Source organism: Ambystoma mexicanum, chromosome 12 (assembly GCF_040938575.1).
Source record: "Ambystoma mexicanum isolate Mex_15411 chromosome 12, UKY_AmexF1_1, whole genome shotgun sequence".
NCBI classification, from domain to species: domain Eukaryota; kingdom Metazoa; phylum Chordata; class Amphibia; order Caudata; family Ambystomatidae; genus Ambystoma; species Ambystoma mexicanum.
Genome location: NC_090936.1, coordinates 57686234 through 57713665, shown reverse-complemented (window position 1 = coordinate 57713665; position 27432 = coordinate 57686234). Strand labels below are relative to the sequence as shown.

At 47.1% G+C, this 27432-nt stretch overlaps 1 protein-coding gene across 4 annotated transcripts in view; it reads right to left on the bottom strand.

Moving 5' to 3' along the window:
- The window catches only part of CNTN1 (contactin 1), a 1316193-nt gene that overhangs the window by 948472 nt on the left and 340289 nt on the right, over window positions 1-27432 (bottom strand). For all 4 annotated transcript variants that reach the window (XM_069627984.1, XM_069627985.1, XM_069627983.1 and 1 more), the window contains one exon: window positions 5765-5823. The gene's annotated coding sequence lies outside the window, so the exon portion shown is untranslated. The remainder of the gene's footprint in view (window positions 1-5764; window positions 5824-27432) is intronic.

Below are 27432 nucleotides of genomic sequence, written 5' to 3'. Positions count from 1 at the left end.
CCTGTTTATTAATCTAATTAATTTGACTTCTATTCCAAACAGAACTCTAAAGCTATACAATTCAGGCTGATTGGGAGGATGGACAGGAGTCCTGGGCGTTAAGCTAATGTTAGTACAGATGGTTTTAGTCCTGCAAATACCCATTCCTATCACATCTTGTCATTAGAAAACCTATGAAAAGAAAAAAGCTGCAGGACTCCCAAAGCAGCCCTTCCTTTTCTCTGATTGGGAAGGTGGCATTTTCCACATTTCCCATAGAGTTAGTCAAGGGTCACCAGCCTACCATCCTCCCTTCTAGTGTCCCACATTTGCATATAAACAAATGTGCTGCAGTGACTTAGGTTGTCTGCATGTGAGCATGTGTGAGAGTCTAGCCAGTGTAGGAATGGTGAAGGATAATGGGCAACCTAGTCCAAAACATCTGAAGAGCTGTAGGTTGACAACTAAATTAGTGGCGTGTGTGTGTTTTACAAAGACATACATAGAGAACATATAACTGTTGTTGGAATTACACACAAAATTCACTGAATGCACAAATATTGATTGCAAATCTTGCTAGTTTTCTATCCCATGGGGACTGTGATGAGTCAAGCGTATTCGCCCTTTCTCCCCAGGGGGAGTCAACCCCTGTGGGTCTACGGGGGTGAGCCGCACCGCAAGGTCCTCCCTAGGGGTCTGGGCAAGTGGGACCTCACAGGGAGTGAATCAACTCTAGGGTCAAGGATTCTCATTCCCATGAGGAACTCTATACCAGCAACATTATCTGCTTGTATGGGATTATCTTCAATACCAAGTCAAACGTCTTCTTTTCTATTGACTTCAGGTAATGATGGATCAACTATAAAATCTGTGGCAAACGGTGCACCCATTTTCATTCTGACGTATATGTGTTTGAGATGAGTCGATTGAGAGAGGGAAGAGAGCCATACACAGAGGAATCCTTCTGAAGTCGCTACTCCTTGGAGGGGCAGAGCAGTGAGGAACTGCGGACCCCGCGGTTATCAGCAAAGGAGAGAACGGCAGCTGAGAACACAGAAGGACTGCTGCTGCAGGCGGGGCAAATCCGCTGGCAGGACAGAGTCTAGGAGACCATCCATAATGGTGGAGTGATCACGGGAGATCTGTGGTGGGCCCGCAGCCTGATGAACGACACTGAAACCAACAGGAGCGGAAGAAACAAAATCTCCCAATGGAGGAGCGACACTGAACAGCCCGAGTTGCCCAGACATTCAGAGCAGCTCTGTGGCACAGTCAGGAAGACGGGCGCAGAGCCAAAACAAAGCCTCTCATGCTCCACACCCAACCCTAGGAACCTAAACCCCGGGAATGAGGGTACCGGATTAGAATATGAGAGGGGGGAGGCAACAGAGAAACCAGGTGAGTGTGTACTGGGATGAATCTAGGAAGTTACCAAGTGTTACATTTGTCGAACATTGGAACATTTTATGAAAATGCTGTGAAAGTCAACCGATATTATATTTAAGTACAAAGCCCAGCATTAGTCTACGGCTGGTATAGCCTGGGGCACAGGGGCTATAATGCTATTAGAACATCCCTCCTATTGGGAAGGGGTAGAATGTTCTGTAAGGAATAACATTGGACTTTTCGGAAAGGAGACTTGTACCAGCCATTATTGACCTCTGACACTGCACAGAATCCACAAGAAGACCCACACTGCAATGTTTCCATGGTGTTTAAAAAGGCTGCTATCAATTGCACTGGTAGCAGCATCCGAAGCAGGACATTTCGGCGCGGCCGGTTCGGCACGGGCCGATTTGGCGCGGGAGCCGGTTCGGCGCGGGAGCCAGTTCTGCGCGGCAGCCCGGGCCGAACTGGCCGCACCGAAATGTCCTGCTTCGGCATGCCTTTCAGAGGCACCAGCATCCCCCTCCCCACCTGCATCTAATCCGTGTTTATCATTTCCTCCTTCTTTCCCTTCATCATGTTAAAGGTATTGTAATAATCTTTTAACGGGAGAAACACCCCATCACTGCCTTTGCAAACACGTTCCTCAGTTCTCCAATTTCTTTAGTTTTGCCCACAGAGGTGACACCTTGGCAAGCCCTCTAACCTGCAGCAATCTCCACATTCATGCTAGCAAGACCTAGGTTAAAAGTTTGCAGGGCGCACCTACCATTGGCCATAGGCTGCAACCAAAGAGAAATGACTCGATCACAAGTGCACTGAAAATAAAGGAGCGCGTTTCTGAAATGGCTATCTTTCATTTCAGCACGAGTCTCTGCACTACAAGCATCCAACTATGGAGACATATGTTTTTCTTACTTGCTCTGGCTGGCACTCGTGCTATGGAGACTTTTTTTTGCAGGGAAATGTATCCCTCCAAGTATATGCATGTACTGGCGTGCCAAAACATCCCAGCGCCAAAACATCCCGTCGCTGAACTGGCCGCGGTGAATCGGCAGCATCAAGACATTGTTGATTAGGTGGGCGTGTCCATAAACCCCTGCTTTCCCCACCTAGCCCGTCCCCGCCCGCTTACTGTTTTATGTCATTTTTCTCCCTTTAACCACTTCCCTTCTGTATAGGTTTCTGGTCGACCTTTTCAGCAAGCCTTTTATAACGCACACTTTGAATGGTTGTATCAGGCCAGCCGAGGAACCAGGATGTGTCCACTTGCGGCCTATGATAGGAGAGGTTATTTATAACGCGCTTAATACGGGGATCGAACATGTGGTGCTCAGCGTCGTCTTGTTTCCAAGGCGAGCACGTTGCCCCTGAGCTATCCTCCCTAGAGTATTCCGCACTATCCATGCTGAATCTTTTCCACACAGCTTCATTTCCTTGTAAAGATCATTTATTGGCGACCTGCCGGCGATAACATGAAAACGAGGCCTAGACTGAGCAGGAAGGACTCCGGTGTGAAGTTTAGAGGCAGGGCCTAGGAGCCCTTCCAGGCAGCAGCTCACTGCCCCAAAAGAGGTCTGCTTCCAAGCACATGAATACACACACTGGGCGATCTGCTAGTTCCTTGCCCGTTCTCCGCCTCCCACTGTGGATGACTTGTAAGCCCCCCGAAGCTAGCCACGCTCAATAAATGCCCTGATAATAACAGAATCAGAGTGCACCAGGGATGTGGTTCCTGTGCTCATGTCAGGGGCTGATTAGGAGGCCCGTCTTTGTTCATTTCCCACTGCTTGTGCATAACCTGAGACACACATCTAGCTGAACCTGCTCTCTCTCTCTCGCGCTCTCTTTACATCCCACCTGTGTCACACATTGCTATTACTCCAAGGCCGCACACACATACAACTGATCCAAGGGCGAGAAAACGAGGGCCATTGATTCAGGAGAAAATTAAGCACACAGGGACAGGCACATATTTCACAGTACTGCCCAGCAGCGCCGGCCTTAGTACAGAGGGCCGCCCAGGGCGCCCTGCCATTAGCCCCCGCCACCCCAGCTTGGGGGTGTCACTCAGGGGTCAAGTCCTAAAAAAAAAAAAGCGAGGGGACTCATTAACATACAAATTGAATGTGGCGGCACCAGAAATTAGCATATCAAGGTGCTCTCTGAAAAATGTGGTGGGACACCTGAAAAAAGTACCCTCGACTTGAGTCCTGGGTGTCATTCAAGGGCACGCTAGAGCTTGCGTGGTGGAAACCAGCTCTTGGGAGCAGAGCACATGTAATAACAATAGGGCTCCTGCCGTGCTATTGAAAAATGTGGGTCCCCCACCGCACCACTCCCGCATGACCATAGGTGCGTGAGGAGAGGGGGGGGGAGGGCAACATTTAGTTATGCAGCCCAAGGCCCGGTGACTTCTAAGGCTGGCACTGGTGCCCAGGACAAACACGAGCACAACCTTCCGAATACAAGCACACATGCCACAGCGCCACCCATTGGCCATCCCGGGAAGTTCACCTACAGTTTTGAAAAAAATGAGCAATGCATTGTGGGTGCAAAATTCATCTTTTTGCTAATTTGCATACCCATAGCGCATTGCTCAGAGGTTCAGAACTGAAGAACTTCCAGGGATGGGCAGTAGGTGGCACTGTGGCAAGTGCATGTTAAATAAGATGACCTGTTCTACAATCGACTCTTTAAGGAGTATATTATATAGTTAGCTGAGACTTTTCTTATTTATGTTTAACATACTCGCTGCTGAAGATATCTGTTCTTTAGTCTGAAAGGCAGCAAACTTCAAATTCACAATAAAAACGTTTAAAGAAAAATATAAAGGGTGGAATTTAGAGAATGCAGCACATTTTCATCCACTCAGTCACTGTTTGCAGGCAACGAAATCTGCCCTGGAAAGGTTTCTAAGTCTAACAGTAAACGCAACCGCTCAAGTGATACTCGTGGTTACGCACCCAAGACCCTTTGATTTAGGCACAGAGTCATTTCGTAACTGGAACTCAAATTAATTGTGTCACAGCAGAAAATAGGGACCAGGAATCCTGTGCCTGTAACATAAACAACAATTGTATGTATTTTGTCACTTTATGAAATATCACTTCCAAATTAGTTTATCAAAAAAGATTGGATGGGTGAAATGTTCTGTAAAATCTCGAACCACAAAACTTTTGGTTTGCTCAAGTACCTTGAACTTTTCAAACTTTTCTGGAAATGTATCTGGGAAAGCTTGAGGTCACCTGGGTATACACAGCGTGCGCCTTATAATCGAGGACAGGCATCTACCAACCCCCCCCTCCTCCTCTGCCCATGGGGCCCTACAACATGCCCCAGTGTCCCTTTGGGCCGGGAAGCCCCTGCATGGTACTGTGTCATGCTGCACTCTTTCTGCTAGAGCATGGTAACCGTGGGGAGCAGTGGGGGTGGAAGGGAGTGTAAGGGTGTTTGTAGGGTGTGCAAGGGGGGCTGGTTTGCAACCCAAATGCGTCCAGTGAGGGACACATTTGTGTGAAATAGAACTATTGGCTCTCTGGTCCTCAGAAATGTGCAGGACACTTTTGGTGTAGTTTGCACATTCTTACAACAAGCCGTATTCATGTTTCAAATTGCACAATCATTTGGATGGGGTCACATATGCCACACTGTACTGCAAAGAACATAATTATTCTGCAGAACATACCAACATGCCACCATCATTATCAAGATACTCCTCAAATGTGCCAATTAAATCCAAGATTCTAGCCTGCTGCCAGCAATATTACAGCGTTGGCCAAGGCAGCATAATGAACATGCCAGGGCTTTCTTGAGTATGCTTAATATTACGGCACTGCCAGGGAGCCCGTCATTGGGCCAGCGTTACTGTTAAATGTTACAGTGTGGGTGTTCACATGTGCCATGTGGCTGCTCAATGTGTCAGGATTTGTATCAGGGCTTTCAATGGTGTGGCAGTAACGCAGCTCATTGGACCGTAAGTAATGTTAAATATGTCAGAGCAGGATTTCCCTGTGAATAATATCAAAGTGGCTGCTGTAAGTGCGAGGTGTGCAATAGCATTCTAAATTGCAAAATACACTTGAAAGCTCGCATGGCTACAGTCCTGAGCGCATTAGAAACCAGAAATAAACAGCAAGCACAGAAAACATGTATTTATTTCATACCAGAGGTTTCATACTGTAATATGTTTCAACGTTCCTTGGACTTAATTTAAATTGAAAATGTAGCAGACTACTGCATAGCCCACATTGTTGATTACGTTCCGTGCAGTAACATTTTCGTTAAAGTGGCATCAAATCAAGTCTTCACGACAGCAACCACTTTTGCTTGGGCTTGCATGCATTAAAAGGGTCGCACACATGTGATAAGCATCCAAAAGATATTTTAAACAACTTACCTTTTTTGTGCACACCTTTTGCAAGAGAATCAAATTTTCTTTAGATCCAAAATGTTTGCCTGTAGTAGAAAAAGAAAATAAATCAAGCCAGTTAGCAATGATCCTGTTGTATTGAATGTGCTCACAGATTCTCCTGCTGCCAAGGGGTTCATCGTGGACGCAGTGAAATGTTGGCAATCTCAAGGGGCATTAGGAGTCATTGTGCTGGGTACTGGGTAGGTTTCTCATGTAAACACTAATCATACACACATTGCAGAGCGACAGCGCTGCAGCAGACGCCTGAACCCAGATGAGATTATCAAATCCATGGTGCATTGATGTAAACCCAGGCGCAGTTGTGCATTCAGAAATCTCAGATGAGGGAACAGACAGAAAAAGAATTGAGGTGTGGGCCCAACCAGGCATTTTTCAGCAACATATTCTTGGTGAAAAAGAAAGAGAAGAGCTTCAACTTGAAGTTTCTCAATCACTGTGTGGAACACAAGCGCTTCAAGATGGAGACGATTACGTTGTTAGGAGATATGTTGAGGCCAGGTGTCAGAAACTGACACTGTTTGTGAAATCAGTGAAGCAAGCATGTTTTCCATTGATTTCCTTACACTTTGGGCTAATTTCTACCACCTGCAATTTTACAAGATAACCAAGACCAGTAATAGGTTCTTCAAAAGCAAAAAGATCAACAGCCTGGTTCATGGAATTATTTGCGCCGAAAATGCAGATTTGCGTGCCTTTCTGCCCGAAAATCCCTGTTTGAAGTATGGGGATTTTCGGGCAGAAAGGTGCGCAAATCTGCGTTTTCAGCGCAAATAATTCCATGAATCAGGCAGCAAATTGTTGATACATTTCGATATCTTGATTATGACAGAGAATCCGTTCATAGCACAAAGACACACAAAGAGTACAATTCAACTTCTGTTTGATTTGAGCTTCCTAAACAATTGGGAAAAATCAAATACACATCATTCCAGAATTGTTAGTTTCTGACTGCCATAACAAATTATGTCACGTCCATACTTCAATTACCACATGTCAGACTGGTGTTTATTATAAAGGAGACTTTCCTGGTAAAGGTGGCAGAAATGTTAACATTGCAACATTGAAGGGAGTGTGGTAGGCCTTCTTGTCATCATCCATTTAAGCAATATTTCCTGAAGGGCTACGGTACAGACCACATCAAAGGTTATAAATCCAACAATTAAGAGCAGTTTAAATCTTTTCAGGTTGTGTAAACATTTCTTCAGAAGTAAAAACACAGTTAACTTGGTGGTTAAAATATATTGTTGTAAAGTGCCTAAATATACCTGTAATTTGAATAGCTCTCTAACCAAGGCAAGTTAAAAGTATGGTACCTGCCTATCTAACTGTTTGACATGGTTTGGTAAACATATAGAGACATGCATATTCACATGTGTGCATTCCGAGCTATTGGCTTCCACACCCTTTGGTACCCTTCAGCACAAGTATAATACACAAACTATGATTAAACAAGTTTTGGTGTTGGATTACTACAAAATTGGCGCTTTACACATTTGTTACATGCTTCCTATGTTTGAGTGATGAAAGATATAGTCCACTCGTTTGGGCCCGATACCATTTAAAACTTTATTAATCACTGTTGGTGCCGACACGTATTTCGCCCATTACAAGGTCTTTATCAAGGCTAGAATATGGTGTTTCTTCTGAGTTTTGAAATCAGTTAGCCAAAGGTGATTGTTATCACTGAATTAGTGCATCGTTAAGGCTCATTGCCTCTGACATTTGGTATGGTGCCCTAACGTTGATTCGGTCCCTAGGGACAATGACAATGTCAGAGGCAATGAGCCTTAACGATGCACTAATTCAGTGATAACAATGACCTTTGGCTACCTGATCTCAAAACTCTAATACAGAAGAAACACCATATTCTAGCCTTGATAAAGACCTTGTAATGGTTGAAACACGTGTCGGCACCCACAGTGATTAATAAAGTTCTAAATTGTATCAAGCACAAACGAGTGGACTATATCTTTCATCACTCAAACATAGGAAGCACATAACAAATGTGTAAAGCGCCAACATTGTAGGAATCCAACACCAAAACTGTAACCTTCAGTCAGGCTTGAGAGCACAGCCCTAAGGTTCTTACAGGCAGGTGACTTTATTGAAAAACAAACGTCTAAGGAGGAGCTTGGTACGGCAATCACCTGTTACGGGTGCTCTCACCACATTCCTATGATTAAACCATACCACACATTCACTGCATGCGACATAGAGCACACCACGAAAGCCAGAAAAGGTCAGTAAGTTTAAATTTTTTTTTTCTGCCAAAATGAGTGCACACAGTGTATATATGCTATTTTTCACAGTTTATAAAAACACAGAACAAAGAACACAGCGATTTAAAAAGAAAGTATGGCTATCTGTCAAACACATGTTATTTTGGAAATATTAATTACACAACTGCAAGAGACACATTTATATGCGTGTATGTAGCACTGCTTTGTAAGATGTAAAATAGTTCTTTTAATTCTCATTTTAACAAATCAATGTTACAGAAAATCTTAGAACTCTGCTGTATTGAAAATGTGACATCATCAACGGGTAAAAGCAGAGTAAGCAATAAGTGTCAACCACAGCTGGTATTCAGGTTTGTGAGTAGCTGTAGTGTACTGGACGATCCAGTTACACCATAGATAATGGATTGATAAACCCTGGGAAGTAGTAGCGCACAGATGAAAGCTTGCTGTATCATAGACATCAAATAATGGAAGTGGGTATACAAATCAACAGCATATAAAACCTATAAAGGCTGATAGTTATACAAGCTGTAATGCATAAACTGTACGCTGTGAACTACAATCGTTTCCGCGAAATTATAAAATTAAAAGAAAATGTGACACTATGAAAGAAAAATGCTAACTCATGCACGGTCAGTCATAAGAAGCTGATGCTAAGAGGCCGCATTTGTAACTAGGGGTTATACACATTCTGATCTGAAGTTAATTATATAAACATCTGTCAGAATTAAAGGTTAATGAGAAATAGAACCAACCGGCACAAACAATGTTTAAGTTGAACTGAAAGCAGCCATGAATGCGGCAGTACTGGTCTGAAGAGGTGTTTTCAAGACAGAAGACAACAGTGTCCAGCTTTGTGGCCCAGACACCCTATTAAATGTGTGCAAGTATCAAAGTGAAATTGGCTTCAATTCAATGGGAAACAAACAGGACAGCCAGTGCAACCGATAAAAGAATGACACACAATTGCTAGGATTGGATCGGTTAAGGGGAAACAGGGGCAGCACCATGATTGTGTCCATGATTTTAAATGTTACTGTGCCACAATGGCTATGCACACATTGCTAATTGTTTGTAGGTGGTTATAACATGTTAGACTTAAATAGACCAGTAGGAAGCTGGGCTCTACTCAACTACTTTATTGCTAATATTGGGAACTGTAAATTGTTTGACTATACTATTTTAATGGCCATATATGAGCTCTACAAATGAATGAATATACATGAATATACATGAATCCTAAACTCGTGTGATCACATTCTTAATGTGTTTCACCCTAAGTTAACAGGGCGATCCAGACGTGGACCCCTTGCTCACTGTTCTTAGAGAGGCAACAGTTTCACCTCACTGTTGATGCCCAACAAGGCTGAAACACGTGTATGGGGTTACTGATGGTACTCTTGTTCAGAGGAGAATTGCCTAGCATTTTGGCGCTGGACTGCCCCTGGGCAGGACAAAGGCTGATATGCGGGGAAATTTCTTCTCTGTGAAAGGGATAGTGAGCTAAAGACTTGGTAGAGTCTCTCCCAGGGGTTATTCACCCAAGAACAGGTCATCGGGCTGTGTTCGTGCTGGTAGAGAGATTCCCAGACCCCCCTTTGTTTCACATTCATAATGTATTTCTATGTATGAGTGCAAATACTTGTTGGTTTAGTGAGAGAAATTGTTTATTTCAGATATGTTAGATCCATAAAACACAGTTTAGTGATAAACCTGTGTTGGAAAGATGTTAATAACATAGTGTTTATCATACCCACAAGGGTAATAAGCATTTGGCTCCTAGACACTGTAGAGTAAGACCCACAACAATATTGCTGTCCAATAGCAAGCCTGTCAGGTGCTCCGGGATAATAGTTTCTCTTGTACAAAGTGTCAGAATCAAATTCTCTCAGGAACCTTGTGTTGGTTACAGCACTATTCTCTGCTGCAAAACCTGCTACAGGCACAGGTGGGCATTTCAAATGTTTATTGGATGGAGGTAGGCTCTGACATCCAGGGTATGATAAAAATCATTACATCATGCAAGCCTGGAATGAGGAGGACATTTCTGGTTCATTCTCAGTTCTTCGATTTGAATCTGATACTAGCCTTAATGGGATGGGGGCCTTTAAGCAATTGGATTACACTGGATGGAATGAGTCAGAGGGGGAATTTGCTGGAAGTTACACAAAGGACATTGTGCAGTGCAATATTATACTGGGAATGGAGAACCTTTCATCCACCTGATATATAAACATACTTGTGTTTACCAGGCAAAATAAACAGAGTTATCAACAGCATTCTGGGAGCTTTGCCTTTCCAGACAACTGAGGGTTCAAGCAGTGCATTTATTAGGCATTCACAACAGGATTGTGAATTGATATTCCTGCCACTGGGAAGAGCCAATGGAATAGCGTCCTCATCAACAACTACGGTGACATGGTAATAGAAGTGTAAGGGGCGAGGTGCTGAGTGACATACGAAGACGATCGATACTATGAACTGAAATTAAGCCATTGCCTTCCAGAAGGCTGCTTAGAGGGAACAATTGAAGCCTCATACAAGGCCAGAGTTTGAAGTTACCGGATGACAGATGTGGCTCTGAGATGTTACCGTGAAGGTTTTCTTTGATGGATAGGAGCACGTAGTGCGCGGGAACGGCTAGAGGGATCAGCATGAACAAGCGTGGTCAATTGGGGCGTAAAAATCCACCAGCTCCGAGTCCTTCCTCACATTCCATCTCCCTCCTAGGGGAACCGCTATACTAATAGTTCGGAATTTATATTAAGTGTTGAAGTGCCAACTGATAGCCAAAACTAAAAAGGTATTTGATCCCTTGTAGGAGCTCTTAAAAATAAAGGCAAAAAGTGAACAATAATATGAACTTTGCACTTCATAGGTCTTACATTTGACCACAAAGTGACCTCAGCATGTTTTGTCTCCGATAGCTAAATCCGCTTAAAATCCACTCCAGCGCCATATAACCCATTTGCATCCTTCTTAGCTTGTCCATGTCTCTTGAGTGGTCGACCAAGTCAATGACAATGAACAAATTCATTTCAAGTAGACCACATGCAGCATTCTTATGAGACTGGAACCCGGAGTCAAACAAACTCACCAGATTTGAGTGGCGTGGAACACTACAGTACCATGAACCTCTGCTAAAGCTGATCTTCTTATTCCAGGGCTTACATTTAGTCTACCAACCGCTTTTCCATAGGTTTTCTTCCTTTTCCTCAACACCCATCCAAAGCTCACAAGCTCATATTTGCCATAGGTTTTATTATTATTATGATGGAGTTTCCTCTACTATTCTCCGGAACACAATTATATAATGGGATCAGGGTTGCATCCCTTTGAGGACCCATTACCTTACCCAGAACTCTCCTCTATAAAACAAAGCTTATGCACAAAGACTGTCTTTTGTTAATCCAGGGCTAAAAGAATATAGTGAATTAAGCGTATTTTACTCTCTACACTTTTAAGTTGGGAGTAAGGTAATTTTTTAGGTTGTAAAAATGAATTCCTATTCCCAACGGTGGCATTTTGTAGCCAAGAACAAATATAGTTCAGCTCTGAAGAAAAATCCTTTTGTAACCCATACATCCTTGCTGCAAGTAGTTCTTGTTAATGAGGGGAGCCAATTATTTATGTAATATTCATCTTCAGATCGAGTAGTAATAATATCAGATCCCCATCCTGTGACACTCTCTGCTGCTACCATTGATGCAAGGATATGTAATGTAACACAAGGGGTCATGTATAATGCTGTGTATAGTGCCGGTCTACCACTATTGGTCTCACTGCACTTTGCTCTGTAAGAGAGAAGGTGGATAGGGTTAATTATTGGTTAAATGGTGGAAGTACCCGTTTCCTGAGTGCCAATCTGCTTTCTATGAGTATGGCGGAAGAAAGTTGGGAGTATGATATCCATAAGGAGGAACTGAAGCTCTGATAGACTACAGTCTTGGGTCTGGTTTGCCAATTGGGGGAGTGCGACGGGAATCAAGAGGAAAGCTTAGACGTGGCTCGGTTAGTGTTGCTATGCAAACGGCTAGGCCTGTGGCGGCTGTCTGTGGAGGGTCTGCAGGGTTATAGTATGGTGGTCAGAGATCATAGAGTGGAGTCGGTTAGTTGGGGGGGAGGAGGAGTAGGCTTTACAATCTGCAACCCTGCACTCCTACCCCAGGCCATTTGCAGACATGCCCCATTTCTGTAGCTTTCAATGCCACCCTTCTCTCTCTCACATAGATCCACATAACTCAAGAGCTGTGTGGTGGAAGCAGGAGGTAGCGTCTTTGGTGCCCTTGTTTCCTATTCCTTTCTCTGGAGTATTATAACTCCTGATTTTTCTATGTTGTGGGTATTTGTACACTGCTTATTTGTAGAGCTGTGTAATCTGGCCACTCAAGTATGGAACTACTTCTGAAATCATTTAAAATAATTAAGTCCGAAGGCATGTGTTCCCCAATGTTTCCTGGAGCCTGCTTTCCTTTCTTATCCTTTCCTCCATGCACTGCCTTCTTTTAGCAATCCATCTAAGCATGCTCCGCCTCCTTCCTTTGTTCGTGCTCGAGCGTCCCTGCACCCTCCTGTGTCTGCAAAAACACATCCCTACCCTCTTCTTGATGGGATTCATGGCACCTGCGTGAAGTCAATATGTTTGTACTTCTGCCGGATGCTTCGAGATGTATCATTGATTTCTTCTAATCGATTGGATTTGTCTTGTGTGAAGACTTGCGGCACAGATAATGGTCCCTTTTATCTATGTCCAGGTGTTTACCTGCCTGGTGCTCTTAGTCGCCGCCGCCTCTTGGGGTGCTTGCTTTCATCTTTCCAGTAGTGACTTTGGTAGATTCTTGCATTAAAAGGAGGTCTTCTGCACTGACATTAGCTCCTAACGCACCTTGCTTATTACACTGGTGCCAGTTCATTAACATGGTAGCAGCAGCCGATGTGATATTGTCATGATGAGTATAATAGTAGGTTGTTATGTAGCATGGGATGCTGGGTTCGTCTGACTTTCAAGCACTATTAATATAAATCTTTAATATTAAACAATGTAATGGCATTCAATGGACGGTCCTGAGAGAGGATAGAGGGTTGAGAAGGTCCAGGTACAAAATAAAACTTGCAAAGTGCAGGCTTGTTCCAGAGACGAGGGCGTAATCCATGATATAGCATCACAGAATATTATCTGCATCTAATTCGTTTAATGCACAGCCTTGGTATTATGACTTGATCATTCACAAGAGCAATATGTGTGTCTGTGCTTACATCAAATCTAATAGCGCACCGGCACTAGTGTGCTCTGTGGGCCATGACCAGGTGGGGGGTCCAGTGTGTCTCTGCGTTCAGCTTCCCTGTGGGCCATGCCCAGGTGGGGGCTCCAGCGTGCCTCTGCTTTCAGCTTCCCTGTGGGCCATGCCCAGGTGGGGTTCCAGTGGGTCTCTGCTTTCAGCTTCCCTGTGAGCCATGCCCAGTTGGGGGGTAGGAGGGAGCGTCCAGCATATCTCTGCTTTCAGCTTCCATGTGGGCCATGCCCAGGTGGGGGATCCAGTACGTCTCTGCTTTCAGCTTCCCTGTGAGCCATGCCCAGGTTGTGGGTCCAGTACGTCTCTGCTTTCAGCTTCCCTGTGGGCCATGCCCAGGTGTGGGGGGGGGTGTCCAGTATGTCTCTGCTTTTAGCTTCCATGTGGGGCATGCCCAGGTTTGGGGTCCAGCATTTTTCTGCTTTCAGCTTCCCTGTGGGCCATACCCAGGTGGGGGGTCCAGTGCGTCTCTGCTTTCAGCTTCCCTGTGGGCCATGCCCAGGTGGGAGGATCCAGCACGTCTCTGCTTTCAGCTTCCCTGTGGGCCATGCCCATGTGGGGGATCCAGTAGGTCTCTGCTTTCAGCTTCCCTGTGGGCCATGCCCGGGTGTGGGCTCCAGCGTGCCTCTGCTTTCTGCTTCCCTGTGGGCAATGCCCAGGTGGGGGCTCCAGCATATCTCTGCTTTCAGCTTCCTTGTGGGCCATGCCCAAGTGGGGGATCCAGTAGGTCTCTGCTTTCAGCTTCCCCGTGGGCCATGCCCAGGTGGGGGGTCCAGTGGGTCTCTGGATTCAGCTTCCCTGTGGGCCATGCCCAGGTGGGGGGTCCAGTGGGTCTCTGCATTCAGCTTCCCTGTGGGCCATGCCCAGGTGGGGGGTCCGGCATGTCTCTGCTTTCAGCTTCCCTGTGGGCCATGCCCAGGTGAGGGGTCCACTGGGTCTCTGCGTTCAGCTTCCCTGTGGGCCATGCCCAGGTGGGGGGTCCGGCATGTCTCTGCTTTCAGCTTCCCTGTGGGCCATGCCGAGGTGGGGGGTCCAGTAGGCCTCTGCGTTCAGCTTCCCTGTGGGCCATGCCCAGGTGGGGGGTCCAGCATGTCTCTGCTTTCAGCTTCCCTGTGGCCCATGCCCAGGTGGGGGGTCCAGTGGGTCTCTGCATTCAGCTTCCCTGTGGGCCATGCCCAGGTGGGGGATCCAGTAGGTCTCTGCTTTCAGCTTCCCTGTGGGCCATGCCGAGGTGGGGGGTCCAGTAGGCCTCTGCGTTCAGCTTCCCTGTGGGCCATGCCCAGGTGGGGGGTCCGGCATGTCTCTGCTTTCAGCTTCCCTGTGGGCCATGCCGAGGTGGGGGGTCCAGTAGGCCTCTGCGTTCAGCTTCCCTGTGGGCCATACCCAGGTGTGGGCTCCAGCGTGCCTCTGCTTTCTGCTTCCTTGTGGGCAATGCCCACGTGGGGGCTCCAGCATATCTCTGCTTTCAGCTTCCTTGTGGGCCATGCCCAAGTGGGGGATCCAGTAGGTCTCTGCTTTCAGCTTCCCCGTGGGCCATGCCCAGGTGGGGGGTCCAGTGGGTCTCTGGATTCAGCTTCCCTGTGGGCCATGCCCAGGTGGGGGGTCCAGTGGGTCTCTGCATTCAGCTTCCCTGTGGGCCATGCCCAGGTGGGGGGTCCAGTAGGCCTCTGCTTTCAGCTTCCCTGTGGGCCATGCCCAGGTGGGGGATCCAGTAGGTCTCTGCTTTCAGCTTCCCTGTGAGCCATGCCCAGGTGGGGGCTCCAGCGTGCCTCTGCTTTCAGCTTCCCTGTGGGCCATGCTCAGGTGGGGGATCCAGTAGGTCTCTGCTTTCAGCTTCCATGTGGGCCATGCCCAGGTGGGAGCTCCAGCGTGCCTCTGCTTTCAGCTTCCCTGTGGGCCATGCCCAGGTGGGGGGTCCAGCATGTCTCTGCTTTCAGCTTCCCTGTGGGCCATGCCCAGGTGGGGGGTCCACTGGGTCTCTGCGTTCAGCTTCCCTGTGGGCCATGCCCAGGTGGGGGGTCCGGCATGTCTCTGCTTTCAGCTTCCCTGTGGGCCATGCCCAGGTGAGGGGTCCACTGGGTCTCTGCGTTCAGCTTCCCTGTGGGCCATGCCCAGGTGGGGGGTCCGGCATGTCTCTGCTTTCAGCTTCCCTGTGGGCCATGCCGAGGTGGGGGGTCCAGTAGGCCTCTGCGTTCAGCTTCCCTCTGGGCCATGCCCAGGTGGGGGGTCCAGCATGTCTCTGCTTTCAGCTTCCCTGTGGCCCATGCCCAGGTGGGGGGTCCAGTGGGTCTCTGCATTCAGCTTCCCTGTGGGCCATGCCCAGGTGGGGGATCCAGTAGGTCTCTGCTTTCAGCTTCCCTGTGGGCCATGCCCAGGTGGGGGATCCAGTATGTCTCCGCTTTCAGCTTCCCTGTGAGGCATGCCCAGGTGGGGGCTCCAGCGTGCCTCTGCTTTCAGCTTCCCTCTGGGCCATGCTCAGGTGGGGGATCCAGTAGGTCTCTGCTTTGAGCTTCCATGTGGGCCATGCCCAGGTGGGAGCTCCAGCGTGCCTCTGCTTTCAGCTTCCCTGTGGGCCATGCCCAGGTGGGGGGCCCAGCATGTCTCTGCTTTCAGCTTCCCTTTGGGCCATGCCCAGGTGGGGGGTCCAGTGGGTCTCTGCGTTCAGCTTCCCTGTGGGCCATGCCCAGGTGGGGGGTCCAGCATGTCTCTGCTTTCAGCTTCCCTGTGGGCCATGCCCAGGTGGGGGATCCAGTAGGTCTCTGCTTTCAGCTTCCCTGTGGGCCATGCCCAGGTGGGGGATCCAGTAGGTCTCTGCTTTCAGCTTCCCTGTGGGCCATGCCCAGGTGGGAGTTCCAGCGTGCCTCTGCTTTCAGCTTCCCTGTGAGCCATGCCCAGGTTTGGGGTCGAGCATATCTCTGCTTTCAGCTTCCCTGTGGCCCATGCCCAGGTGGGGGGTCCAGCATGTCTCTGCTTTCAGCTTCCCTGTGGCCCATGCCCAGGTGGGGGGTCCAGTGGGTCTCTGCGTTCAGCTTCCCTGTGGGCCATGCCCAGGTGGGGGGGTCCAGCATGTCTCTGCTTTCAGCTTCCCTGTGGGCCATGCCCAGGTGGGGGATCCAGTGCAAGCCACCCCGAGCCTGGCAATGCCCCATTCAAAGGTTCCACTGCTCAGGGGGGTACATTCTCTTTCATAGGATTTGAATTTGAAAGCGGAAGTAGAACTTTGCCAGGTATCAGGTGCATGCAATCTATCAATGGAGACTTGAAATGAGAGACGAGGGGCCTACTTTGGGCCTGATTCACAGAGCGTTTTCCTATGGGATTGCACCATTATAAAATGCTTCTGTGAATCAGGCCCATAATCTTCTATTGGAAAAGTACTGCTAAGAACGGATTTTATGTAGGACAGAGGCCGAAAATGAACCATGTCAGGTCCAGAAACAAATACTGCCCATTTCAAAAACAGTGCCTCCTAGGCAATATGAAAGTGCAGTGCTCAGATGATGGGCGTCAATGGGCTGAAGCTTGCATTGTGGCCAGTGAGCCCTACTCGCCGTTAGCCACTACACCGGCCCGAGGGGGGAGGAAGGGGCTGCTGAATATACCACTGTATACCAGAGGCCTGCAACATGCAGCTCTCCAATGTTTTGGACTGCAACCCCATCAGATGGATGGATGAAGGATCCGCCTGTAGCAAAGGCCACCAATAAGACTCTCTCCTTTAAAAAAACTATAAACCCATAATCATCATCTAGATGATTTAGACTCGTCTGACTATAAGGCCATTCCTTTTATTCAGACTCTTCTGTACAACCTTACAAGCTCAGCCTATAAGGCACACTCATATGCATCGAGCCGTGGGCCAACTAAAGTCTGAACTCTTCCGATCACCCCTCTCTTATATCTTTAATTCTCATACTCCCTATGCAAAGGTTACAAATGCTGTGGGTATCTATAGCTCTTCTTTATCTGACATCGCAAACCAGGTGGCACCTTTAAGAGTGGCCAAAAATCACCCTATCTCAACGACCCACCCCTGGTTTTTCTTTTAGCTTTCGCAATCGCCTTCAAAAACTACGCTGTCTTCAGAGTTTGTTGCGAAAAGATAAATCTGACATTAACCTAGCGTGTTTAAAGAAACTGCATCTATAAGTCATTGACGATACGGGACAAAAAAAAACCTTCTATTCCACTAAAAATGATCTAGCCCAAAACCCCACAAAAACAGTTGCTCCACATTTTACATTTCCTGCAAAACAAATCTCTACTAAACCTACCCATCTCAATCCGACGAGCTGGAGGCTGGAAATACATGCTTGACTGCCAAAATGTATGTCATTCCATCCTCTCCTGGTCAACACCAATCTAATGCCTCTACACAATCCGAATCTGTAGGCGCCTCCTACTTTTTGCCTTCATTTTCATTTGATAATATTTCTCCCCAGGCAACAAGTCTCTGAAACCTTCTTTCTGCCCAGGCAATCCGTGCCCTCTCATATTATTCAAGACGGCTTAGATCTCCTTATTCCATTTGTAATTCATTGATTAAGGACTCATTTGATTAAGGCAAAATCCCCTCTTGTCTAAAATGAAATTATGAATGACTCCTCTTTTGAAAAAAACAAGCACTTGATCCGAAGCAGCCTAATAATTGCAGCCCAATAACTAACATTCTTTTCTTATCTAAACGTTATTGGCATAAATCAAGTCATCACCCTCAGGAATTTGTGAATTTGCGCAGACGCTTAGATGAGCAGCAATCTGCCTTCTGAAATGTTAATTGTACAGAAACTGCCTTATTGGACATCAGAGACCAAATATTGTGGAACTATCATGAGTGTCTGCCCCTAGTACTGATAGATTTCTCTGTGGCTTTCAATGCCAAAGCTCACTACATATTAATTCAAAGACTTTGTATGGTGGCTAGGGTCTCCGATATCACAAAGACTTTGAATAATTTCCTTCTAATAGCTCTTACTGTCTCTCACTGGAATGGTACCATCAGATTCTGTTCCATCAAACTGTTGTGCTCCCCAAGGTCCACCTCTCTCCCCTCTGTTTTCAATCCTCAAGTGAAATGATTTCATGTTTTGCTAAATGAGCTAGAACTCGAATTTCATTGCTATGCCGACAATCCCCAACTGCTCTTTAAACTTTTGGGATTCACTTCTAACGATCTGAACAGATTAAGGACATCGCCCTGGCAGATTAAACACTAGACGGACTCCACATTTCTTGGTCTGAATACTAAAATAAATAAAAACTCATTATTTCACCACGTTCTTCTTAAAAAACGAGTCCCCCCCCTTCTTGTTTGATTGACAACCTACACGGTTCCTTACTCTCCAAAATAAAAACATTTTTTTAATAAAGATATGATTGCTCAAGTGAAATCGATTACTAGCATTACTGTTACTATCTGACATTATTTAATAAAATCTATCCATTCCAAAGCCCAAAATCACATGAGTAACATAGCTAGAGCCGGAGTAGGCTCTACATTAGACTACTTCAATTCGGTCTATAGGGCAATCTACAGACTTCAATAGCCACCAATAATCCATACTGAGCCCACATTACTCCTGTCCTGTGCCATCTTCACAGGTTGCCTGTTGTAGCCAGGATCTACTACATAAATGCAGTCCTTAATTTGTGGGGCGGTTTGCCATGGCTAACTCCTGAGTCCCGGCACTTATTGTTTCAGATTGATTATGATGTGGTGTTTTGGCAACTTACTGCCAGTCACATAATAGACACCTATAGAATCAGAGCAAAATATTAATGAGGATTGTGTTTAACGACACACCTAGTTTAGTTTAGTTTAGTTTGTTTATTTATAAAGCGCGTCCGAACCCTCGGGTAGCTGGGCGCATAATCATATGGACAACATAGATACATATCGTTGCGCGCAGCAAAAACAGTACATACATTCAATGGTACAGACAGAGGGGTGCAGTAAGTGGCAAGAAATAAATACAATAGATAATAGCGGACCGGGTTACATGGTGATCCGTTTCAAGGTATAGTTAAGACCTGCGTTAGTAGTTGGTAGAGTGAGGAGACCTAGGAGGTGCGTGAGTAAGTAGCAAGGTGTTAGGCAGAGAGCCAGGATTTCACCATGGCTCTGAATGGCCAGAAGGAAGATTCCAATCTGATTGCAAGAGGGAGTGTGTTCCAGCATTGAGCTGCAAGAACCGGGAAGCTGGAACCTCCTGCTGTTTTTAGATTGAATTTGGGGACCTTGAGTTGGTGCAGGTAGACAGTTCTGGTGGGTCTGGTAATGCTGTGTCTAGAGAATTTGTCAGATAGGTAGCACGGGGCAGTCAGTGACAGGAACTTGTGTGTAATGACAAGAGTTCTTAGCTTGATTCTGTCTCGGATTGGGAGCCAGTGGACATATTTGCTGGCCGTGGAGATGTGAGCCTTGCGCGGGAGGTTAAGAGTGCATTTTAAGGCATTGTTTTGAAGAATCTGGGGTCTGTTCAGATTTTTAGTAGTGGTGCCTTGGAAGAGTGTGTTACAGTAGTCTAACTTAGACAATATCGGCGCTCTGGATAGGCTGAGGCAGCTGGAGGAGGATAGAAAAGGTCTACAGGCATTGATAAGTTTGTTGGTGTATGTGGTTGATGAGATGGTGGCATGTATTCGTTTTTTCAGGGATAGGGTGGAGTCGAGGTACACACCTAAGGTTTTGACCTCTTTGGAGACTTTTATAATGTTGCCATCAATGGTGAACGATTGGTACCTAGAGTCCAATTTGTTAAGGCGGGCCTGGGAGCCTGCGATAAGCAGTTCCGTTTTATCGTCTTTGAGGCAGAGATTGTGTGTGGCCATCCAGGCTTGGATTTCTAGGTAGATTTTGTTAAGCTTTGCAACATCTTCTTCGTAGCAGCCAGTGAGTGTGATGAGGACCTGGGTGTCGTCTGCATAATTAGTGTAGCTGACACCCAGATCGTCAAGACGGTCGAAGAGAAGCTTCATGAAGATGTTGTAAAGTGTGGGAGAGATGCAGGAGCCTTGGGGAACTCCGCATTGGATTGGGATAGGGTCAGCAGCCGCTGAGGGGGCGAAGACCCTAGTCGACCTGTCAGACAGAAACGACTGAATCCAATTGGTGGCATTCTGTGAGAATGCAGCAGCCGAGGAGAGGTGTTGTGCAAGGATCTGGTGGTCAACCAGGTCGAAGGCCGCGGAGAGATCCAACAGGAGCAAGATGGCCAAATTGCCCTTGTCTTTGGCTTCATCCATTTGGATTTTTAGATCTAGGAGGGCGGTTTCGGTCCCGTGCCTGGGTCTAAAGCCGGATTGTCGCAGGCCTAAGAGGTTATTGGGCCTCATTCCGACTCTGGCGTTAACCAAGGCGCTATTAGCACCTTGGTTGACGCCGTTATTTTCCGACTCCGCCATGGTGAATGGCGGAATTACCGCCCCATTCCAAGGTTGGCGGGGGCGGTAATTCCCCATTCACCATGGGCCCTTCCCCATTCCCATTTTTGGCCCATAGGGCTCAATGGGAATGGGGAAGGTGCTAATTACGGCACCGTAAATTACGGTGCCGTTATTAGCTCCTAGGTCCCTTTGCGGGTTGGTTTTTTAACGCCTGCTAAAAGCAGGCGTTAAGTACCAACCCGCAAAGGGAACTCGGAATAGGGCGGTAAGGGTTTAACGGCACCGGTCTCGTTACCGGTGACCGTTAACCCTTACCGCCCTACTCGGAATGACCCCCATTGTCTTCCAAATGTTGTAGTATTTGGAGGTAGGCTACTCTGTCTAATATTTTGAGGAGGAAAGGAACCGTGGTGATGGGTCTATAATTTGTGGGGGTGTTAAGGTCTAAGTTGGGTTTTTTGAGAAGGGGGGAGGACCCACGCTTCTTTGAGGTTATTAGGGACTACTGAATTCTTGAAAGAAGAATTGATCAGTGAGGTGATGAGAGGAGCTTGATCTTTGGCTCCATCTTTGATGACAGAGGCTGGGCATAGGTCACCTTTACAGTCGGAAGGTTTAAGGCTAGCGATTATCTTAACTACTTCCTCTTCAGTGACTGAGGAGAAGTGGAAAGGGGGGCAGTTGGGAATGGTGGGGTCTTCTTTGCTATTAAGGATATCTTTGGCGACCAGGTTGGCTTTTTTGGCTTCTATCTTTGCTTGTAGAAGGGCAATTTTGTTGGAGAGGGCTAGTTGGATATTATTGCACCAGGCCTTGTCCTTAGTGCAGTCCTCTGTGGGTGGCAGTGGAGATTCAAGTTCTCTTAGTATAGAGAATAATTCTTTCGTACTAGATTTGGCGTTGTGTATTCTTGTGTTATAAATTTCTTTTTTGGCGTTTAAGATAGCAGATTTGTAGGTGGAGGCAGCTGTAGCGAATATGTCTTTAGTGGATAGAGATGGGGCTTTTCTCCATCTGGTTTCCGCAGCTCTTTTGATGTTGCGGAGAGCTTTTAGTTCTGCTGAGAACCATTTGTTGGTATGGGCAATGGGTTTGGCTTTATGTTGTTTGAGTGGAGCTATCTGGTTGAGGGCTAGTTCCAACGTGTTGTTGGAGAGATCTACCGGGGTGTACGGGTTATCATTCTGAGAGGGAAGGTTGGCTTTAGTGATAGGCATGAGAAGTGGTCTAAGGTTTTCCATAGTGATGTTGCGATTGTTTCTAGAGATTATTTGTGGTGTCCTGGGAGGCGGTGTCGTAATGGGTATAGTTCTGGGTAGAGAGAGGGTGATAAGGTGATGGTCGGTCCAAGCACAAGGTGTGATATCTGTCAGTGAGAGATTGCAATTGGCATCTGCTAGCCAGTCTAAGGATCTTCCTTTTGTGTGAGTAGGTTTGTTAATGTGTTGAGTGAGGCCTAAGTGAATAATAGTGTCATTGAGACAGGTGGCGTGATTGTCGTTGGAGTCATCGAGTCCCAGGTTGAAATCACCCATGATGATGATTTGTGATTTGGGTTTAGTGTTAGTGGTGAGTAGAAGAGAGATATCCTCTTCAAAGGTGGATAGGGCACCTGGAGGTCTATACATAATGTGTAGGAGGATGGTTTGGGTGTCCGATAATGGAAGTTTGATGGAAAGGAGTTTGGCTGAAGGTAAGGTTGTGTTAGTTGCTTCTCTGATGTTTAGGTTACATTTAGCAATAACTGCCACACCTTCTCCTATTCCGTTTTATCTGTCAGCACGGAAGATGTTGTAGTTATCAGGGATGGCTAAAGCTAAAGTAGGACCAGCTGCTAAGTGGAGCCACGTCTCAGTGATAGCGATGAAGTCGAGGTGGTTAGCAAAGATGGTGTCTGCAACATCGGTGGCGTGGGCTACCAAGGAGCGGCATTGATGAGAGCACCTTCAATGGGTATGGAAGTAGGGTTGACTTTCATAGGTGGCGGAATGTGAGGTATTGTGAGGTTTTGGCTCACTGTGAAGTCAATATGCAGCGTCTGCTGCATAAGGTTCTTAGTCAGGTTGGTGATTGTTCTGATGGGTTCGTGGCTAAGGCTAGTGCGGAGGCTAAGTCTAGCGTTTCTATGCGTGATGGGCGGAACTACATTCAGGATGGTAGTAGTGGGCGGGAAGAGGCGAGAGCCCAGTCGTGTGTTTCTGAGAAGTGTAGGGCATGGTGTGAGGGGTGTGTGTGGGCGAGCGAATCTGTTTATCCATTCCATAGGGGATAGTGGTTCTAGGTAAAGTGGAGTAGTCATACTGGTATAGTTCTGAGGTGCGATATTGTGGAGTAACGGGAGGAGCGTTGCCATGGTCAAAGTGGCGCCTCTTAGGGTGGCCATCATGGGAGGTTAGGCTCCCAGTAGTAGTGGCAGACGATGGAGTCAACGGCTTTGCGGGTTGACAGTTTATGGGGTGGCAAGTGAATTTGGGCGGTAATGCATGCACTAGGTATAGTCATAGAGTCAACATTGGAACAGCATTAGTCAATGGGTGATATGTGCAGTCATAAAGTCGGCATAAAGAGCGTTAAATAAGGCAGGGCCAATTTAAGCAGTCAGCGTATGCACATAGTATATATTATCACAGGCAACACTGGGGCCACTATGGGCAGAGGCACAAAGCAATGTGAGCATTCAATATATATTTTAGCACAGGCAACACTGGGGCCGCTATGGGCAGAGGCTGATATAACGCTAGGCTTCCGGATCCCAGAAATTAACATGCATGTAATGCGATGCAAGAGGCTTAATTTAGATGCGTGGACGTCGCGGGGGCTAGGTTTATGATAGACAGATGTACAGTGGGTGGGTTTTGCAGGCTTGCAGTTCGTGTAGGAGTTCAGATTGCTTATCAGGGGGGTGAGGTCAAGTGTGGAAGCCTTAGGGCTGATGGGGCAGCACGTTAGAGCCCTCGGCCCATACGGCTCAGGACAGGCTCAAGACAGGAGGTGTTCCTTGTTTGGGTGGTTCCTTAGTGGGTGGGCCGGCGCTCGCCTACCGGCGAAGGATTGGCCCAGAAGAAGTGTAAATGGCCAATCAGGGCAAACTGCAGGACCTCCAGGCAGACCAAGCCAGGCTGCTTCAGTAGGAGGGGGCGGCGGCCATCTTTGATTGGGGCAACCTCGTGGATTGCAATGGTGGCCTCATATAATTTGCAGTAAAAACAGCGTTTTTTGCTGTGATGGAGCCAGAAATTTAATGCAGGCACACGGGTGCGCATGAAAAGTGTTATCATGCGTTTCAGGCGATTTCTGCAAAAAGTGAATCTGCTCTCAGCAGAAGGTACACGGGGATCCCGGGGGCATACCTTTGTTGCAGATGAGCCTCCAGCTCATCTTGGAAGTGAGGCACTGCTCCCGCAGTGGTAACAGCTCTTGCTCCTCCAGATGAGCACACGAAGTGGGGACCGGCTCAAGACAGGAGCGATATCTCATGTAAAGACACAACAAATATGTTATTTTAAGTGTATGTTGATTGGCATTTGTAAATCACACTTCTGTCATAGTGAGTACATCCATCAGCCACACTTAGCTGGTGGGAGTTGCAGCTTTAACCCCATCTATGTTGATAGCATGGGGAGCAGTCGTGGGTGGTGGCAACAGTTGGCAGGGATCTGCCCATTCTGACGTGTCATGGGCGTGTTCGCAAATATTTTAGCCCCGGCACTTAAATTAAGCACTGCATAAATGTATCCAGAGCTCTGCTCCTTATCACCCTTTGCAAAAGAATCATCAAATAGAGCTCAGATGGATCCTATTATCCTGCATCATCAATGCGTCTATCCATTCCTGGATGCAAACTAACCTCGACTGTTCTTGGCCCTATAATCTGGATGCTTCCTGATGATTCCTCAAGCGCTTAATGCCTCAGGGCTCTAAGCGCTTTATAAAATCAGCTATCCTACCACAAAATCCGTCCCAGCCGGCATTGTCAACTGTGAGGGATCATGCGAGTTATAGTCCAACACACCCAGGGCTCCACAGGTTGCAGACGCATGACTTATAAGGCAAAAACCAAGAAATGGGAATTTGGACAACTGAGCAAACTGAGGATGGAATACAGAACCTTTAGCGGATAGCGACTGCCCCGCATGGACAGCCGAACAAGAGGTATTACTACTGCCTGTAGTCAGAACCTCCCTGGAACCCACCACAACCCATAAAAATAACGAGGAACTGGCCTGCTCCTGTGAACACATTGCCACATATAGGCAATAGCGTACGATGCCGACACCCATTTACTTACTTACGTACGTACGTACGTACACACACACACACGCACACACACCCCTCCCCCCCCTCGGGCAGCGGTCTCTATACTGCAGCTTCCATAACCCCTCACCACTGCCAAAGCTGGTTAGGGCTGAATGGTGATGTAGTGCAAAACATCTGTTTGCTGACCTCTGACCTAAGGTATACCATTAACACTACACCGCTGCCAGCTACAATGATCATATAAAATACACCATACCTAATACAAAGTACTTACACAATAGCAATCCCATGCTCCATATACACAGAGCTTCCCACGACTGCCACTGCCTGTGAAATCACATCAATCTTGCATTGAAAGCATTGTTGCAAAAGCACAACGGGGAGCATAATGCCAGAAAGACAGCTCCGCGGGTTGAGCGCTTGCAGAATCCCAGCAAGTCCAAGTCAGCCTTTCATCCTTCTGAGTTCGATAAATAAGTATCAACTTCGGTTGGGTGAATTGATAATTGTATGAAAATACATTCTATGTATCGCTTGGGTGAAGGTGCTATATAAACCAATCATTATCATATCATGAGAGGCAAATGAACATGTAGGAAAAGCAGCGAACGACCACAGGCGCAACGAGTGCTTCAGGACACAGAACACAGCTGCATGCTAGATAGAAATCACAGGCACAAAGGTACAGTTAGGGGGGCAAGGTAATAGGTGAAGGTGAAACCGAGCATAGGAATCCCCATGCAACGGATAACCATGCAGCGTATCAGCGCCCAAAAGCACTGACTCAATACACACACTTAGTAAAACAGCAATAGTCCCAGCAACAACAATAGAGGAGAGAGCAGCGTCTGGGCCAGGTATCCCTCCATCTCCTTATGCATATGGCAACAGCACACAAAACTGCAACATAATAGAGGAGAGAGCAGCGTCTGGGCCAGGTATCCCTCCATCTCCTTATGCATATGGCAACAGCAGACACAACTGCTCAACATCAACATAGAAGAGAGCAGCGTCTGGGCCAGGTATCCCTCCATCTCCTTATGCATATGGCAACAGCAGACAAAACTGCAACATAATAGAGGAGAGAGCAGCGTCTGGGCCAGGTATCCCTCCATCTCCTTATGCATATGGCAACAGCAGACAAAACTGCAACATAATAGAGGAGAGAGCAGCGTCTGGGCCAGGTATCCCTCCATCTCCTTATGCATATGGCAACAGCAGACACAACTGTGCAACACCAACATAGGAGAGAGAAGCATCTGGGCCAGGTATCCCTCCATCTCATTATGCATATGGCAACAGCAGAAACAACTGTTCAACATCAACATAGAAGAGAGCAGCATCTGGGCCAGATATCCCTCCATCTCCTTATGCATATGGCAACAGCAGACACAACTGTGCAACATCAACAGAGGAGAGAGCAGCATCTGGGCCAGGTATCCCTCCATCTCCTTATGCATATGGCAACAGCAGACAAAACTGCAACATAATAGAGGAGCAGCGTCTGGGCCAGGTATCCCTCCATCTCCTTATGCATATGGCAACAGCAGACAAAACTGTGGAACATCAACAGAGGAGAGAGCAGCATCTGGGCCAGGTATCCCTCCATCTCCTTATGCATATGGCAACAGCAGACAAAACTGCAACATAATAGAGGAGAGAGCAGTGTCTGGGCCAGGTATCCCTCCATCTCCTTATGCATATGGCAACAGCAGACAAAACTGTGGAACATCAACAGAGGCGAGAGCAGCATCTGGGCCAGGTATCCCTCCATCTCATTATGCATATGGCAACAGCAGACACAACTGTTCAACATCAGCATAGAAGAGAGCAGCATCTGGGCCAGGTATCCCTCCATCTCCTTATGCATATGGCAACAGCAGACACAACTGTGCAACAGCAACATAGGAGAGAGAAGCATCTGGGCCAGGTATCCCTCCATCTCATTATGCATATGGCAACAGCAGACACAACTGTTCAACATCAACATAGAAGAGAGCAGCTTCTGGGCCAGGTATCCCTCCATCTCCTTATGCATATGGCAACAGCAGACACAACTGTGCAACATCAACAGAGGAGAGAGCAGCATCTGTGCCAGGTACCCCTCCACCTCCTTATGCATATGGCAATAGCAGACACAACTGTGCAACATCAACAGAGGAGAGAGCAGCATCTGTGCCAGGTATCCCTCCACCTCCTTATGCATATGGCAACAGCAGACAAAACTGTGCAACATCAACAGAGGAGAGAGCAGCATCTGGCCCAGGTATCCCTCCATCTCCTTATGCATATGGCAACAGCAGACACACTGTGCAACACCAACATAGGAGAGAGCAGCATCTGGGCCAAATATCCCTCCATCTACATATGCATATGGCAACAGCAGACAAAACTGTGCAACATCAATAGAGGAGAGAGCAGCGTCTGGGCCAGGTATCCCTCCATCTCCTTATGCATA